At 42.4% G+C, this 12571-nt stretch overlaps 1 protein-coding gene across 5 annotated transcripts in view; it reads left to right on the plus strand.

Moving 5' to 3' along the window:
• The window catches only part of PIAS1 (protein inhibitor of activated STAT 1), a gene marked incomplete at its 5' end in the record, with an annotated part of 88469 nt that overhangs the window by 29481 nt on the left and 46417 nt on the right, over positions 1–12571 (plus strand). The window contains one exon of one of the 5 annotated variants that reach the window (XM_083371531.1): positions 11980–12107. The exons of the other annotated variants lie outside the window; for them this stretch is intronic. Of the gene's footprint in view, positions 1–11979; positions 12108–12571 lie in introns of those variants that run through there. 5 annotated transcript variants of the gene reach the window in all.

Raw genomic sequence — 12571 nt, forward strand, 5'->3', positions numbered from 1 at the left:
AAGGAGGGAGTAACGGGCTTTCACACTGTACACTTATAAATCAGCTGTTATCTTTTCAGCTGTACTCCTTTAAACTCTCTCCAAATTCTTTCTCCTATCAGCCTTCAATGATAGGGCTCCTCCTCTCCCCATCACCCTTCAAAAGCCTCTCAAGTCTCTTAGTCAAACATCCAAATTCAAAGCTTCTCTGGGAAAAAGTCCAAAACTGAATTAAATACAATCCAAGCTTAAGGAGGAAAGCAAGGGAAGTAACTCACTTTTCATAATCTCTTAAATTTTCATAGTCCTTAATTGGGTGTTATATTTCTTAATCAATTCTCTGCGATGGTCCAGAGGCAGAAATTCAGTGTCTGTCGTCTATCCAAGTTAGCTCCTCCCCCCAGTGTTTATACAAATAATAATAACAGTATATAACATCTTTTCTAACCGGCTTATATTTCAGTTGTATTTGCAGTTAAGGTCTTCTTATTGAATCAATGTAGATCCTGTTTTTCAAGCTCTTATTTAAATTTAGTTTCCCATCAGTATTCAAAATATTCTTGTCAGTTATGATTTTCTCAAAATTAGTTGCATTTAAGTGTCCAGAGAGTTTACTGACATAAGCCATCCCAATATTTTTACATTTCCCATATCATAAAAAGTGCTATTCTAATTATAAATCATATCCCTCTTAGTATAAAATCTATTTATATCCAAAAGTTATCTATTCTTTTAACCGTATTCAAACAAATGTTTGGTCATGTAATACCCCATCTGATAGGTCAAATCATCTGTTCTCTAGCCGCCTTACTTTGCCAAGCCACTTTCCAAGTCTCTGTATTCAAATCACCAAGGAATTCTTTCTGTATTTTTATGTATGTTGTTTGGAATGGGGGAAACAATTTAGATGGAGTATTTTTGAGGGGGAATTTCGCCCATTTGTATTCATTAAACCACTCCCACTTTCCTTCTCCCCCAGCTTCTCTTTTCATTTTTTTGTCTTCCAAATTCTAGTGATTCTCCTAACAATTTTATAATCCATTTTATCAGATCTTCTTTCCTGTCCTCGGGTGTATTTTGAAGTCCTGAAAGATAAGGTGCATTTTCTATTTCCGGTATTATAACAAAATCTTGTAGATTTTTCTTTGCCTATGCCAGACTGTAATTCTCTTCATTTATAGCCTCCAACTTTTGGTCATTTTCCTCTGGTTTATGTTCTGTTTTCTGACTTGTTTGTTCATTCTTTGTCCTCATTTACTGAGAGTTTTTTAATTGTAAGCTTAGATTAAGGATTTGCTCATTTATGTTGTTTAGATTGTTTTTATTCTCATCATGTTTTGTTCTTGTGTCTTCTTTATGTGAAAGAATTGTCTTTTGAATTGATTGCAGCATAGCATGCATTTCCTCCTGGAAGGTGTTTGCCTTGTCTTGTCACTCCTGTAGATCCCTGATATACTGGGCTGGGGGCTTCAGATGAGAATATTGGATGTGGTTTTCTACCACTTTTGGTTAGATATGCAGTATCCATTTTATCTCCCTCCTCCAGATATTCTATCAAAAATACCATAATCCCTGAGGATTAGCCTTAACTAATACAACTAGTCTTATGGTCCATACAGCAAAGTCTTATATAGTTCTTATAGTCTTTATGTATAGCCTTTATAATCCAATGTGTTCCCAGTTGTTAATCCACCACTAAAAGCAATGTTTTATAACAATTCTTCTACTCGGGGGTACAACAATTATCAGTCAGCCAAAGTTTGCAGTTCAAAATGTTCAACCACCTAAAAGCAGTCCAAGAGCCTCCCCACTACAAAAGTAGCCAAAAGTCAAGGTTTTTCTTTCTCTGCAAATAGTTCTTAAGCTTAAAAATCAAAGCTCAATAGATGTTAATAATCCAATAATTGTAGTTCTCACTCTGTGGTAGATAGCCCAATGTATTTTCCTCTGTTCCCAGCTATTCTCTATTAAACTAAGAGTGACGGGTTCAAAGGAACAAGTTGTTATCTGTTTCTGAGGATCTTGCCAGTTTCTCAGTCAAGACAGTTGTAATGCTATACTCTGATCTACCACTACATATCATAAGATATTCATTTTCCGATTTTTAAAACAAAAAAATATTTTCTTGTAGTTTTATCCCAATACTCTTTCAAAGAGAAAATCTTAACAATTTCCTCAGTTTTGTTTGTGCAAACTATAGCTTTATATTAGTTCTACTTCAATATATTTCTGTCCCCATAAAAATTAAAATGCCACTTCCATCTATGGAAGGGTGGGGCTGTAATCCCCTTCTCACTTTTGGAGATTTTTTGCTTCTTGGGGGCCTTTTCCAGGCAATCCAGTTGTAAAATAGAAGAGAAAAGATTGATATTCTCTCCCAGTTCCAAAAACATTGTTCACTATCAGTTCTAGTTGGTGCTTTTTTGCTTCAATTGTCTGTAGCTTGGGCTAGTTGCGGAAGTGCAGCTAGCCTTTCTCCTGCCGGTTTGAAGGGCTTTCCCCAGATTGATGGGGGTCCCCTCCTTCATTGCCTCTCTGGGGCGACTTTATACCCATTTAGGGTCTCCTGGCAGGGCGAAACCAGCTGTGGGGTGCGGAGTCCCGCAATCCCTCAGCTGCGTCACTACGATGCAAACTGGAAGTCTGTATACCTTTGTTCTTAAGGCTTGGTCTTGTGCAACCAGGATTAGCGCTTCTGTCTATTTCTTCAATTTTCCTGCTCTTAGCCTTTGCCAAGTCTTGTTATTATCTGCTTTGCCTGCTATTCTTTTTTTAATGTACTAGACATATAAATACTTTGCATTGCCAGTCTACTTTTTATTCTTCATTTGGTCTTTCTTATACTCTATGCCAGTTTGGTTTCTCCAAGACTCAGTAAGCCTTCCTGGCATTCTAGCTTCAGTGTATTTTCTTAAGTGTCCTTCAGATATTCTTCCAGAGGACTTTTTTTTCTTCCAACTGGTATACTTGCAACATTCCAAACCCACCTATTTTTCTTGGTAAATAGAGTCTGTCAGCATCGCTGTGTGGATGAAGGGCATAATTGTCATTGGCACCGTTTTACGGTGGTTCTCCTCCTACCTCCAGGGCCGCTCGCAGTCGGTGTTGACGGGAGGGCAGAGATCCGCCCCGAGGTCTCTCATTTGTGGAGTCCCTCAGGGGTCGGTTCTCTCGCCCCTCCTGTTCAACATCTACATGAAGCCGCTGGGCGAGATCATTCGTGGTTTTGGGGTGGGGTATCACCAGTACGCTGATGATACCCAACTTTTTCTTTCCACCCCGAACCAACCCAGTGATGCCCTCTCCGTGATGTCCCGGTGCCTGGAGGCGGTTCAGGTCTGGATGGGGAGAAACAGGCTTCGTCTCAATCCCGCCAAGACTGAGTGGCTGTGCATATCGGCGTCTCGGGTTAACCAAGTTATCCCACCTCTAACGATGGGGGGTGAGGTGTTACCCCCCGTTGATAGGGCTCGCAACTTGGGCGTCCTCCTGGATTCACGGCTCAATTTTGAAGATCACATAGGAGCCGTGACCAGGGGGGCTTTTGCACAGGTTCGCCTGGTGCGCCAGTTGCGTCCCTATCTGGACCGAGACGCCCTACGCACAGTCACTCATGCGCTTGTGACCTCCCGTTTGGACTACTGCAACGCTCTCTACATGGGGCTGCCCTTGAAGACCACTCGGAGGCTTCAACTGGTGCAGAATGCGGCCGCGCGAGTTGTAATGGGGGTTTCCCGATACTCCCATGTAACACCTCTACTCCGCGAGCTGCATTGGCTTCCGGTTGCCCTCCGGGTGAAATTCAAGGTGCTGGTTATCACCTATAAAGCCCTACATGGCCTGGGTCCGGGTTATTTGAGGGAACACCTGCTGCCGGCATCAAACGCCCTTCGCCCAGTGCGCTCCCACAGGGAGGGTCTGCTCAGGGTTCCGCCGGTGAGAGATTGCCGGCGGGTGACACCCAGGGATAGGGCCTTCTCGGTGGGAGCGCCTGCCCTCTGGAACCAGCTGCCGGTAGAGCTGAGGACTGCTCCCGACCTCCGATCATTCCGCCGGGGCCTGAAGACCTGGCTCTTTGAGCTCTCGGGCCCAGGCTGAGGAGAAAATTTTAACTGGGGTTTTAATCTACAGGGTGAATTTAATGCTTTTTTAATTGGTTTTAACTTTTGTATGTTTCGATTTTAATTCCCTGTAAACCGCCCTGAGTCCTCAGGGAAAGGGCGGTATACAAATGCAAATATTAAATTAAATTAAATTAAATTTTCCTTTCTTCCTATCCATCCTTTTTAGTTTTGCTTGAGTCCAGTCCACTATTCCAGCTATGTACCTAATAACTAGAATTGTCCAGATGTTAATTGCCTTGATGGTATTTCTTCCACTGGAATGTAAGATCTTTTTTATTCCAAGATCATTTACTAATGATATATTCACTTCTACCCTTTTTCGACTTCCGGGTGCCAGATGTTGTCAGCTTGAAAGATGCCCAGCTATTTGTAGTGATTGTCTTCATCCAGACTCTTGATGTTATTTCCATAGGATAGCTTGATTCCTTCAGTTTTCACTATTTTTCGCCTATTGATGGTGAGGGTAGAATTTGTCCAGCCCAAATTCCATTGCAATATCTTGGCTGTATACATGGTCATGTTGAGCAGTGATTCTATTTCAGATGGTTTTTCTCGATATAACAGAATAACAGAGTTGGAAGGGACTTGGAGATCTTTTAATCCAATCCCTTACGTGGGACCCTATATAGCTATGCCCAGAACTGCACTTTTTCTTTCTTTTTTTGTCAGGTGTTGGCTGGTTTGTTGCAATCTTTTCCATTCATAGTTTGGTAGAAACATTTCTGATTTGACTGAAATTGGAGATTCTGCCTAAGTGCAATTTGAGCTGATATCTGCTGATCTTGGCTACAGCTGTTATTCACTGCCTTATTTCCAGCATCCTTCTACTCAGACTGAATTAGCCCAATTGTTTCCCAGAAGAGGATAACAATTTAAACACAGAAAATACTATTATATAGTTCGGCATGTGATTAATCATGAAGTTAGTTGAAGCAAAACACCTACAGGAAAAATTCTACCCAAAAGCACAGCACTGTAATCAATCACAAACTGGAGGCCAGAACAAATAAACATGCGTTTTCCCAAAATGATGGAGTCGCGGAAGAACTTCCAGGGAGCAAACACAGGGAAGCCCTGGCCTCCACTACCTGCCATCTCAGCAGTCTCGCAGAATTTGTAGGCAAAATCTCAAATGCTCTCTTAAAAGCTGTAGTGGACTTTCCACCATCTCAAAGATTAGGCTGCTTATATAGTAACCTAGTCTGCAAAATAAATGACTTTTGAGGCTGCTGCAGGAAATAAAGAGAGCTAAAGACAAGCAAAGAAGAGGCTGATTTTTCTAGCAGAAGCTTAGCTTAGCTTCTGCCTTCAGTTCAAATGGATTGAGATGCCCATCTCTCCTTTAGCAGCTTTTTCACGCTTATGTGTGGAATCCCAGAGTGACCATAAAAACTTTCATGTAAAAATATTTTTAAAAGAATGCCATTGGCACAGTTGACCATGGAATATGGCTCAGGTAGCAACTGGACTCTTCAGTGGGGAAGCCAGGTTCACTTGACAATCGTGTTACTAATTTACCAAATACAGGGATTCCCTTAACAAATGGGGCAAGAAAAGTTGTGAAGTGGGGCAAAACTCACTTAACAAATTTCTCACTTAGCAACATACATTTGGGGCTCAGTTGTGGTCGTAAGTTGAGGACTATCTATACATACACTTACCACGCTTTTAATGGGAAACTTGTGCCTGTTTCACTAATCTCTGCACTGTTCTATCCCCTCCTGTCCCTCTGCTTGTCTCAAAGAAGCCTCTCCTCTTCTCGGTCCCCTTCTCGTTCCCTGTTGTCTTTTTTTCCTTTCCCTTTACCTCCAAAACCTCCTTTTATATCCTCTCCTCTCCCCCCCCCCACTTTTCGGTGCAGCTCCAGCTGATTCCTCTCCCCCAGGCTGTGCTTTGCTGACGGAAGCACCGATCGGCTGGAGCCCTGCACCGATCTTGGGTGCTCAGCGGGGCCCTGGGAACACCACAGTGCCAGCTGACTCTCCCACAGGCCTGTGCGGTGCTGCTACCGCTTCAGCTCATCTCCCTGCTACACTTTTACACTCTTTTTTTACAGTGCTTTTCAGCCTGTTGCACGCGTAGCACCTGCCAGGTGCCAAAGTACCCCTAGTGGTATGCGGAGCACAGGTTGAAAAGCACTGCTGCACAGTAACAGAAGCAATGGGATTGGTTCTACTTTTTCTTTGTTGCACAGGCAGGGATTATGAGCCATAGGGAGATACAATCTCTGCACTGCAAAATGCGGACAGGAGGGCATCACAGTGAGCATTACTAAAGGTCAGTTGGTAATTTGAATGAGTCAGTGAATAAAGGTAGGGAGCTATGCCTCTCTAATTAATTGTTTATGCAAAAGCTGGATGGACACTGCTCAAATTAGATTGCAACCCATTTTCAAGTAATTGTTGAGCAATCAACAATTTTCCTGAGTCCAATTTTGATGTGGTCTGGGAAATGCCTCATGAGAGTAGCTTTTGCTTAAGGGAGGTTTTCCAAGCAGACTGACAAGTATCACTTAAAACAGTGTAGCAACCCAGTTGGGTGATTGATGAGTTTAAGTCAATAATTAAAAATTAGTAGCCAAGCTTTTGTTTTCCTTATAATCAACCCTAAGAGCCACATTTGAGATGCATTTGGAAGTACGAAACAAAGAACTAGGAAGTGATTCCCAAAAACTAAAGAATTTATTCCCCTGGACTAAAACTAGGGTATATAGATCAAGACAGGTGGCTGCCAGAAATAGTTGTAGAAAGAGTAGGTGTAGTCCAAGATGTAGTTCAAGACTTTGCTTGGAAAAGTTTAATGTTATGAGTAGATACCTATTACTTTGAGTAATGATACTGTAGAATTGCTGTGGTAATTCTTTAAGCTTCCTAATCAGCATGACTGCCCCTTCCAGCATTGGCTTGGAAAATAATTCCAAAATACTTGAAACATTGGTTTTATTTTTTTCCTGAGTTTCCACATCTCTAAAAAGGATAGGTTTTTCTTCTTAGAGTGGCATTAGAATTAGCTTTGTATAGCCCTTAGCTATTAAGGAAGTAAGCATTATGTACATTTTAAATAAATAAATGAGAGGCCTAAATGAAGCAGATTGAACCAGTTTGGCTTAGTGGTTAAGGGCACCAGGCAAAAAATTGAGAGACTGAGTTCTAGTTCTGCTTTAGGCACACAGGCAGCTGAGTGGCCTTGGGCCAGTCATTTTCAGCCTGAGGAAGGAGGCTGTGGCATGTCTGAAAACTTGCCAAGAAAACTGCAGGAATTAATCCAGGCAGTCACCAGGAGTTAACACAGAGTTGAAGGCAGAAAAATAAAAATAAAAAATGAAGCAGATGGAAGTCATCAGATACTTTGCCATCCATCTCCAGATATCAGAAATGCTGGTGAATAACTTGGCTTTATCTGCCAAGAGGGTGAAAATTGTCTGGAGCAGACAAAGACAGCAGAAGAAGTGAGGTGATTCTGCAGCTGAATAAGGCAATTAGTCCCACACAGAATTGCCTATTGCAGCTAAACAGGACGTGCTTACTGGATAATGTTTACATTAGAAGGTGTCAACTGCGTGCAACAAGTAATATTGGAACTAGCTGAAAGGGTTAATATAATCGACAGTTTGAATAGTCTGCCTCCTTTCTTGCTTCCCTCCAATTTGTTTGCCTCAGTATACAAAACATTTCTTTATGACTCATTGAATAAAATGAGGCTCCTCAAAAATAACAGCTCTGCTGACGGTGGAAATTCCTATTCATAACCACTGATATCATGATAGGCGGGACATGATTGCAAAAATGCCTAGAGTTAAATCTCAGATAGGACTGAAAATGCTGGAGCCTAGAATTGTTCAGTGCTTCAAATTCAATGACGAAAAAGTACTTTGGAGCATATAATTGTAAACATGTCTGGCTACTTAAAGCAGGCATTTCTTTTTCTGAATTCTCATGAGAAAAAGACATCTTTGGTTTCAGGAAAACATTTGTATTCTTATATTGTACAACCATCCTGGATTTATTATCCAAGTTCATTTGCATATCTTTTTGAAAAACTGAATTATGTCTGCCTTGAATTCCAGGCTAATGTACATCAGTTCTTAGGTAGGAAAAATTAGACATACGGGTACAAGGTAAGTGATGCCTCGCTCAGCAGGAGTACTTGTAAGAAGGACTTGGGTATCTAGGGGAACCTATACCAAGATTAAGGGACGCGGTGGCTCAGTGGGTTAGGACGCTGAACTTGTCGATCGGAAAGTCGGCAGTTTGGCGGGTCGAATCCCGAGTGCCGCGTAGCAGAGTGAGCGCCTGTTACTTGTCCCAGCTTCTGCCCACCTAGCAGTTCGAAAGCATGTAAAAATGCAAGTAGAAAAATAGGGACCACTACGGTGGGAAGGTAACAGCGTTCCGTGCGCCTTTGGCGTCTAGTCATGCCGGCCACATGACCACGGAGATGTCCTCGGACAAGCGCTGGCTCTTCGGCTATGAAACGGAGATGAGCACCGGCCCCTAGAGTCGGAAACGACTAGCACGCATGTGCGGGGGAACCTTTACCTTTACCTTTACTATACCAAGATTAAGCCAGCAGTTGCAGTTGTCAAATCATGGGCTGTATCAACAGAGGTTTAATGTTGAGCTTACAAAAAAGGATAGTTTTGCTCTGTGCTGCACCGGTCAGATTTCATGTGGAATATGGTATCCAGTTTTGATTGGCACAATACAAGAAGGATGCTGATGAACAAGAAGGAGTCGGAGAAGAGCAGCAAAGAGGGTGAAGTCTTGGAAGCTACATCCTATGGAGAATAGAGCAGGCTAAGAACCCTGGTGGGGAGCTTTACAGAGAGATCAGAGCTCAAAATAAAGAGGAATTTTTGAATGAGAGAACTAGTCAGCAAGGTTTTAACCTGCCTTCTAGATCCATGGGGGCTGCATCTGGATGGTTGCAAGGAAAGCAACATGTCTGGAGTGATCTAAGGATTCCTGCCCTGGGCAGGGGTTTGGCCAGATTGATCTTCATAGCCACTGCCAGCCCTTATGATTTTATTATTCATACACTGTTTTCACTATAAATAATGAGGGAAATAGAAGAAGCTATAAATCATATGAATCTGTTATTCTGTATTTTATCTATGTGAAAAATATTAAGAATTTCCAGTGGTGATATTTAAGGATAGAAACTTGATAGAATTTGCAATTTTTGTCTTGGGTGGTTAATACTAAGGTTTTTTTTCCCCTTTCAGTTTGCAGTGTACGTTATCTTCAGTGCCTTTAAAAAGTCCATAGAGGCTTTTTCATTTCCTAAGGTGAATGTTGCATTTTTGAACAATAATTATCTTTAAAGTAATTCATAGTAATTCACTGCTAGGGATTGGAATTTGTGCTTTTGGGATTGTGTTTGAATTGTGGGTAGTTCTTTCAGCAGACTGCATTGGACACTGCATAGCTGGCATTAGGTTTGTCTGGCTCCAGCTCTCTGTTGACAATTTGTTGTAGAAGAGTTTGAGTTTTATTTTCTCCAGATTATGAATAGTCATATTGGTGTCCCCTCTTCCATTTTATTATATGTATGCACTGCCAGTTTAAACTGATCCACAGAACTTATTTATATAAACAGTCAACCTTTTAAAAGCATTGTCTTCCTTTTTTATGACCTGTAACCCCTTATTTCAGGGTAGAGTCGGGGAGGGGAACTAGATAGAGCTGAGCATTTACTGTCTGGATGCCCTCCCTGATGCTGCCTGGAGTTTGCAGCAGATATTCTTTCTTTGCACCCTATGAGAGAAATATCCGCCGTTACCTAGGATTGAACTCTCGAGTGGGAAGCGAGCGTCTTCACCCTTAGGCCACTATGGCTGCTCTTTGAAAAGCATTTCCTGAGGTGTCCAGTAAAAGTGAAAGAAAATGTCTCTCTTTCATATGGCTAATACGTGGTTCTTCCATTATTGTGTTCTACAGTTCTTTTAAATAGCTAAGATTTGCTTAAGCAGTGCATTTTACTTGTTTCTTAAAACGGTGGTATGGACTATATCCACAAACATTTCACTACTGACAATACAAGTAGTTCTCAATTTAAAATCACAGTTGAGTCCAAAGTCTCAGCCACTGAGCGAAGCAGTCGTTAGGTGAGATACGACATGATGCCCATGGGACAGCTTTGCCAATCTTGGCACTCCCAGTTGCAGTCCTTGAACACTCCTGTGGGTCAAAAGGCACACGGAGCCCCAGGTAAAGAGCGCAGGCTACCAGGGCGGAGAGGGAGACCTGGGGGGCTCCACTCAGGAGGTGGTCTGCGCCAGGCTTCCCCCTCCCCTCCCCTCCCCCCCACCCCAGCTCCTAACACTTTTTACCTTACCACACCTCTCTCTCCTCTTGGGTTTAGACTCCTTCTCTAAGGGCTTATAGAGAAGCTGCCCGATGGAGGCTCTCGGCTGCCCTCCATTTGCAGACGGGGGTCCCTTGGGCCGGGTGCAGGATGTCAGCACTCCTTTGTGTGTACGAGGGGCTTCCTTTGGCAGGTGCAGAAACAGAGCTCAAATAATCAGGATCTGAGCTCTGTTTTTCCACCCCAACAAAGGAGTTCAGCCCCCCTCCCCCCCCCCAAAAAAGCAGGCAGCTATTTCATCCAGCTTTCCAGGACGAGAGGCTTGCCATTTGCAGCTTTCCTGCTGGCTTTCTGATTTACTTTTGGGGGGAGCTGCTGGAGAAGATTGCAAATGGCAATCCCATAATAACAGGGCGCTTAGCAAGAAGTTGCAAGTTGGAACAGGTTGCCAGGCATCCAGATTGTGAACATGTGACAGGGAGGGCAGGACATTTTATGACAGCCAGAATGCTTTATGGCAAGGGAGTCAAACTGCTGGCCTGCATGCATCATGCCGAAACCGCGCCCACCCCATTGCCGGCAATGGAGAAAAAGTTGCAATACGTCACGACACATCATGTGACGTGAGTTTGACACCCCTGCTTTATGGGCTATTAAGCACCCTTTTGGAGGCCATTGTAATGGTCGTTAAATGGCAGGTCATAAGTTGAAGATTGTCTGCAATGCAAGTTTTAAAGATCATAAAGCATCTAGGCCAAATTGTGAAAACAACAGATACTTTAATGGAATATACTGCCATATCTCCATTTTAACATTAAGTAATAACGTTTAAAACCATGATTGTCAACAGATGAGTTTAAGTATAATAACCCCACTTATCAGCGATTCCCCCTTCCCCAAAGTTTACCTGCTATTTTCAGTCAGAGATTGTCCCAAGGTGTCAGTTTGTCAAGGGCTGAACTCATTTATTTATTTATTTATTTTTATTTTAATCCCATTTATATCCCGCCCTTCTCTGAAGACTCAGGGTGGCTTACAATCTAAGAAGCACAAATCAATGTGCTTAGCATGGTTTTAAACGAACTCATGTATGCTTTGCAGCCTTCTGTGCAGATACTACAGCAGAACTTAAGAGTATCTGCGGGAGACCTCAATTGTGACATCCGGGGAGTTGCATAATAATTTTCTAATTACTGTCCGTGGTGGTTTTTTTTTCCTTTACCATTTGTATTCTGCAGAGAAGTTGAAGTCAGAAGTGATTTCACTTAGTGATAAAGCTGAAAATCAGAAAAGTTAAACTCTTTCATAACATGCTAACTGTAATTGGAGGAAGGAAATCTAGAGATATGCCTTCCCAGAGGAAATTTCGTAATATTTTACTAATCTGCCTAAAATAATTTAAAAACTTTTTAAAGTAATGACACTTTGAAGTAAATCAAGGTGTCATTACCTCAATAGCTGTTACTATTTTTTTTGAAAACTTAAAAACATGAAATAAAATAGTAAGAAAAAAGTAAAAAGAAACTTTCATAAATTAGCCCTATGAAAAATGGCTGCATCTGTGAGGCCAAGCAGATGAAATGCTCCTAACTCTTTTGATTTCTGAGCCGTGGCAGTGACTCTTCAGGCAAGAGCGCACCAGCATCGCTCAGCACTCACCTCTGCTGTGGCTGACTCTGCTTCCGATGGGATGCATAGGTAGGATGCAGCATGCCATCTTAAGAGAAAATTAAAGTGACATTGTAAATTATTTAATGACATTTGTTGTTGTTAGTTGTGAAGTCGTTTCCGACCCATCGCGACCCCATGGACAATGTTCCTCCAGGCCTTCCTGTCCTCTACCATCTTCTGGAGTCCATTTAGGCTCACGCCTCCTGCTTCCGTGACTCCATCCAGCCACCTCATTCTCTGTCGTCCCCTTCTTCTCTTGCCCTCAATCTTTCCCAGCAATAGGCTCTCCTCCAGTGAGTTCTTCCTTCTCATTAGGTGGCCAAATGACATATGATATGGTAAACAATAAAATTGCAGTAGATAATTTCCTTTCCTTTCCTGGGTTTCCCCTTTTTGTGTGTGTGACTTTCAAGTGAATTGGCCCTCTGCACTGGTCCCTGTAGTTTTCCTGGCAAGGTTTTTCAGAAGTGGCTTGCCATTGCGTGCTTCCT

Source organism: Vipera ursinii (assembly GCF_947247035.1).
Source record: "Vipera ursinii genome assembly, chromosome: 11".
In the NCBI taxonomy this organism is placed as follows: domain Eukaryota; kingdom Metazoa; phylum Chordata; class Lepidosauria; order Squamata; family Viperidae; genus Vipera; species Vipera ursinii.